Here is a 6,362-nt window from a genome sequence, read left to right as displayed (position 1 = left end):
CCACATTTGTCCAAACCCTCTACTAAAATCCCATGATCAGTAGCATAAGAACTGAAGGGTTGTGGCTGGAGACAGCCTAGTGTCATCCCCCTGCTCAAGAAGGTACATCCATAGTGCTCCTCCACAGAAGAGACTCCACCACCTCTCTGGGAAGTCTATGCCAGTGTTCTGTCACTTGCACAGCACAGAAGAATTCAGAGGGAACCTCCTGTGTTCCAATCTGTGCCCATTTCTTTTTGTCCTGGCACTTAGCACCACTGAAAAGAGCCTGGCTCCCTCTTCCTTAGTCCCATGCACCTGGTACTTATGTACAGTGATGAGATCCCCTTGGAGCTGTCTTATCTCAAGATCTGAGAGATTATACATGCCTTCTTTGCTGGACCCTCTTCAGTACATCCATGTCTCTCTTGTACTGGGAAGCCCAGCACTGGATGCAGTACTTCAGATGTATTTCACCAGTGCTGAATAAAGAGACTCTTGCCAGATTCTGACAGAGCTACTTTTAATGCAGTCCAGAAGCCTGTTCATCTTCTTTGTGGTACATTGGTGGCTCATGCTCAACTTGGTAGCCACCAGGACCCTCCAAGTCTTTTCCACCTGAGGTGCCCTGCAGCCAATTGGTACCTGTAATCTTATTCCTTGCCAAGTATAGGACTTTCCATTTCTCCTTGTTGAACGTCACAAGGTATCTCTCAGCAACTTATCCATCTGGTCAAAGACTGACTGAACGGCAGGCAGCAAAGCCATCCGATGGCTGCTTCTCCATTATCTGCCAAATCACTGAGACTTCACTCTGCTCCGTCATCTAGGTTGCAGCGATGTTAAACACTCCTGGGTTCTGGAGTACACCACTGTGAGCTGGCCCTCAATCCACCTTCAGGTCAATCAGTCACTCATCTAACTCAGACTTCATCAGCCTGTCTGTGATGATGTTATGGGAGATATTGTCAAAAGCCTTTATAACGTATAGACAAACATATATTGCTCCCTTTGCCTTCCAAGTTCATCACATCATTGTCAAATGTTATCACCTTACAGTCCTGGTACACTGTGCACAAAGAACACTTAGGAAACTGAGACCCAGAATGGCAACAAAATGTGCAGATCTAGAGACTGTGAAAATGAGAGAAATAATCAAAAGAATTGTGGCATGGCTATGAAGTTCATGGAGAGACTAATATGTATGAGACTGCCACAAGTGTTCTGCTTACTGCATAGGATCAATCAACAAGATTTAGCAGTGATGATATCATGTTTCTAAAGATAACTTTTTCCAGTTGAATATGTTATCATTCATTAGCCTGAAGGAGAGCGAGATAAACTTCACTTCTATTTCAGAAAACCCTCTTTTTTCTCTGAGAATGCAATTATAGTTTTATTAAATGTGCTCTCTAGGTTTTTTTCCAGACCTCCCATGGGCAAAAAAAAAAAAAACCAACAAAAAACATAGGAGATAGATAGAAACATAATAGACACCCATCACTTGAAAGGAAATCTTGCACCTCATTCAGTATTGAATGAACCATACAATTAGTCATTAAACTGCCCAGGGATATTTTATATTGTATTTAATATCCCACTGTAATAAGAATGGCTACCCATTAATGCAAGAGGTGTTCACAGATATTTTTTAGGAATTCATAAACCCCTTATGACTGAAATGACAAAATAAATTCCCAAATGTTTAAAGCTGGTTTCAAGAGTACATGATAGTTCATAAAGAACAGGTAGGGGACCCCAAAAACATATGAGATCTTATAGCAAGCAAGTCCTTTAGAAAATTCCTTTTGTAAATTAGACAGGAATGTTTAATTTTCTCCTAAGGATCAAACATTTGTCATGCTGTCAACTCAACACATGAACTATAAAAACAATAGATATTTTGTCATTCTGTCTGGCTAGGCTCCAAAACACAAGGGTTTTAAGAAGAAAGCTAGTTGGAACTAAGCCACATGTTTGGAATGAACACCTCTCAAGACCCAAAATATGCTTATGAAAGAAATTCAGAAGGTATTAAAATATTTTATAATTCCATATGTGTACTCTTAAAAAATATATATTCTGCATTACTGCTGATTCAAACTACTCCTTAACAGGAAAGGTTTATATTTCTGAGAAAACAATATTTATCCATAAAGCACACAAAACAACTGCAGTAGGGGACTAACCAAGAAAAGGGATGGTAGAATAAGCTACTCACTGAAGAGTAACAGTATGCTTTAAATGGTTCACCAGAGTTCTCTCTCCATCCTTTCACTCCATTCTCACCAGCATCACCTTCCTTGCATACCCTGTGTCCTCACTCAGTCAGCTGGACAGAGGGCAGTCATCACTCATCAAGGAGTTCTGTCAGGTGGGACAGATGCTCAGGAGGCACAAAAATGTCTGGGACGTGGAAGTGTGTTATCCATGATCCAAACCAGTCTAGACAGGTTCTCCTCAGGCCTCAGCTTGGCTTCACCCATCCACACAGTTTCTACTAATACCCCATGGCAGCAAAAGTGCTCTCGCGTCTCCCATGAGTCCCAGACCAGAAAAGGGTTCTCTTTTGAAATAACCAAGCTCTACCCAATCATTCTCAGCAGTTGCAGTTTTTCCTTTGTTTGCTTTGCCAGCTGCCTGCTGCCTGTGCCTGTCTTTCCATATTGCTGCAGCTACCACACAGACAGAACAGAGACTGTATCTGGCAATTTAACAGAAACAAATGTGTGATTTGCATGAATACACAGGTGGGATTCATCTTTACAAAAGGCTAGATGTATGTAATATACAACCCACATAATTATCTAGACTTCCTTTGTAGTTAAAAGGAAGGGAATGTGTGCTTTAAGGTATACGCTACATAATGTATTTTAACTATCTACAAAGTGAATCATTTCTCAGAACTGCCTATGTTCTGTACATACCATAGAAGGAGTTCAGGTGAATAAGTCAGATGCTAAATTTGGACCCAAGATGAATTCTATCCATTCTAAATTTCTGGACAGTTATTAAGTACTTGTACAAGGTAATATGAGTCTACTCACATATACATTGCTGTTGTCCATATTACTGCTAATGAAGAAAAGATCTGCTTAAAAAGAACAGGAAAATACTTTCATTCTTTAGCACACATCCATTCATTATCACTAATCACAATCACTAGCCTGGCATTCATACATTTATTTGAAATGCTATTTCTAATGCAAGTGTGTAATTCATCTCTGGAAAGACAAGATCAATCCTAGGGAAAGCACAAAGCTTATGCCTCATTTGTATCCACTGACAGCACTCCAAAAGACTGGGTTTTGTATGTACATACAGTATGTTAAGTGAATAAGTGATGTCACTTTGTTCAGCTACTAGTTATTCCAGGTTGAAAGAGCCAGTGAAATTACGCAAGCAATTTCAGTCAAAAGCCAGTAGACCCATATACTGCAGTGTCTCCTTATGTGTCACAGGCAAAGGTTTCTAGCAATTTTAACATTTTGTTATCGTAATCTAGTTTGCCCTCTTTGGATCGTGGAGTCAGCTGCTTTAGCTATCATCCATCAAATGATACAGATTTCAGCAAAAGCCGTAAAACGCACTGTGTCTTTGTTTCACTGCCCAACACTCCAGGGCAGGTAAGAGTTGAGTTGAATGCTTGGCCCAACTGAGATCACAGAATCATAGAATGACAGAATCATAGAACCACAGGACTGTGTCAAAGGCCTTCCAGAATTCCAGGTGGACAAAATCAGTTGCACTTCCTTTGTCCACCAAGGCAGTCACTCTATCGTAGAAGTCCACCAGATTGGTCAGGCACGATCTGCTCTCTTTTCATATCCAGCTTTGAGTTTCAATGCTGAAAGGGCTGCCAATAATCTAATAGGATTTTATAACTCTAAATATCTCAACACTGAGATCATGGAATGAGATGTTAGGCTTATTTAATAAAGAAATTAGGAAAGGAAATTGGGAAAAGGAGTTAAAAAGAGTATTTTCTGGGGTCACTATTAAATTTTCCTTGTTTCTGAACACGTTCAAAGGTTCTACTGTTTATCTGGATTTCAAGGAGACAGAGCGTCAGGTAAGGAGACCACGGGCACAGGAGAAATTCTCTGCTTACACACATCCACTTTTTCATTCCACAGACATTGAGCAGACCAGCATGACCACCCACTACATTCTATTCATCAGGGAGAAAGATTCTGTGCTCTAAACATATCTTTTCCTATTTCTTATTCTTCCTATTCATTCCCCACACTCAATAGCAAGGGCAGCTGAGCTGTTCTACTCCTCCACGGCCTAATTACAAAAGTATATATAAGATCACAGACCTTCAGTGCGTGCATAGAGAGTCTATTGCATATGTGTCTGACAGTTAAGAAAGAATGGGGGTGAGCAAATGCCACCACCAAATTCCTGAAAGTCTTGTACTTCCTTTGTGGGTGAAAGTCATTTGGTAATGCTGAATTCAAGTCATCCACTTCCCCATATTCTTATTTTCTCGTGATTGTATTCAAACTACACAGCAGCTGTGTTGGAAAGATCAAGCCCTGAATGTGCGATGACTCTGGAAAACGCATTCACTTTTGTATGTGGTTTTTCAAGATCAGCTCGCCGAGCTGACATGTTAAGGTGGACTTCGGGGCCCTCTAGTGGCTTGGGAGAGAGAACATTGCAAGAGAGATTACAAGCTTTTCAAGAAGCTGCCCACATTTTCTACTGCTTTTGAGTCCAAACACAGAGCCGAGATTGTCCATCACTTCCAGTAGAACTGAAAGTCCACATCAGCCTATGTCCATTTAATCAACTTATCTTCAGTGAAGTAGGACTAAGCCAGGTGTTGCACACTTCCACAATTTTCTTTTTAAATGCCTTCTTATTTTGCAAGAAATTTGGACAGCTTTGTTCACCCAAAAACTTTGGAAGACAATGCTTTAAAGGTTATTTCTGAGATCTTTTTAAAAGCTTGAAAGTGATGTAAAACTGTAAGAAGACTTAAAAATACTCAGTGATAATCTGAGGTAATTTCCATAGAGCTAGTTCCAGTAACGTTCGCACAGAATATCTGAAATGCAGCGTAAATGTCTTTCACTGAAGATTCATAAAATTTTTATTAAAATCTTGTCAGTGTGAGAAAGGCAATAAGAGCTTCTTTATGCCTAATTTGTGGTCTTCAGCCTTCTTTATATCAGATTCCAGGTGGAAATCTATTTTTATGTAAAAACAGAGATTTCTTGGAGCCTTGAAGGAAAGCAGCTGCTAGGCAAGACTCACACTAAAATTGCAATTGGCAGCAGAGTAATTTACTATTGCAGTCTTGCTGACAAACATGTCATGCAGGTAACCTGTTTTTTTATAAGAAAGGAAAAAAATATGTTTTAAGTGTTTTGAAGCATATACAAACACATACAAAGTTGTACAGGCTGAGAGACAAAAGAGAGAGCATGCTGCAGCAGAGTTTATGGGCTTTATCTCAGTAGCTTTCAGCAAGTGTACTAGGACCTGAAGAGGGAGTACTTAAGGGCACCTGAAAAGTTCTGTTGTAATTCCTGCAAAGGGGAAGGGTTGGGTATCCTTTTCTGGGGAAAAGGAGGCTGAGGGGAGGCCTTATTGTCCTCTTCCAGTACCTGAAAGGTTCTTACAGTGAGAGTGGGGCAGGTCTCTTCTTACTAGCGACAAGTGACAGGACAAGGGGAAATGGCCTCAAGTTGCGCCAGGGCAAGTTTAGGTTGGATATTAGGAAGAAATTCTTTACAGAAAGGGTAGTTAAGTACTGAAATAGGCTCCCCAGGGAGGTGGTTGAATCACCAACCCTGGATGTGTTTAAGAGCTGTTTGGATGTGGTACTCAGGGATATGATTTAGTGGAGGGTTAATAGAGTTAGGGTAGTGGTTAGGCTGCGGTTGGACTTGATGATATTCAAGGTCTTTTCCAACCTGGGTAATTCTATGATTCTATGAACACAGAATGATCTTCAGCTGTCCAGCACAGCAACAGTTCAGTGATCAGTAGAGACTCTTGAAACCCAGAGATTTCACTGACATGATCCCATTAAGCGTCTATGCGCTCTGTCCTATGAAAGCCTGATCTCCTTGGCTATGTTGCAGACTTTACCAATCTGTAGGTAACTGCAGATAGCACAGCTCCACAACAGCATGTCATGTAAAACCGTCTAGCCCCTGGAAACAGTCTAGCTGTTTGAACAGTATTGTTTTGTATTAAGGATCTAAGATGTGGCCAAAGATGCCATTGGACAGCAGCACAGCGTCATGCTTGTCATCACACTGAAGTGGAAATCAACAGCTTGTGAGTTCTTCCACTTGTCTTTTCAATGTATTTCCTGTTCAAAGCGTAGTTTCCTTTTTTTATTATTTTTTTATGTTTTTATACTT

General features: G+C 40.5%; 1 long non-coding RNA gene across 1 annotated transcript; it reads right to left on the bottom strand.

Annotated features, from left to right (window-relative positions):
- Window positions 1–529: 529 nt before the first annotated feature.
- On the bottom strand, window positions 530–3,628 carry LOC116653374 (uncharacterized). The gene is made up of 3 exons (XR_004307050.2): window positions 3,570–3,628; window positions 3,027–3,070; window positions 530–921 (listed from the first exon to the last, which is right to left on the bottom strand). It is a non-coding gene; the product is annotated as an uncharacterized LOC116653374 (long non-coding RNA).
- Window positions 3,629–6,362: the final 2,734 nt, after the last annotated feature.

Source organism: Coturnix japonica, chromosome 1, assembly GCF_054131305.1.
Source record: "Coturnix japonica strain WE chromosome 1, WE-NBRP24, whole genome shotgun sequence".
Lineage (NCBI taxonomy): Eukaryota > Metazoa > Chordata > Aves > Galliformes > Phasianidae > Coturnix > Coturnix japonica.
The sequence above is the reverse complement of the archived record's forward strand: the minus strand, read 5'-3'. Positions and strand labels throughout refer to the sequence as shown.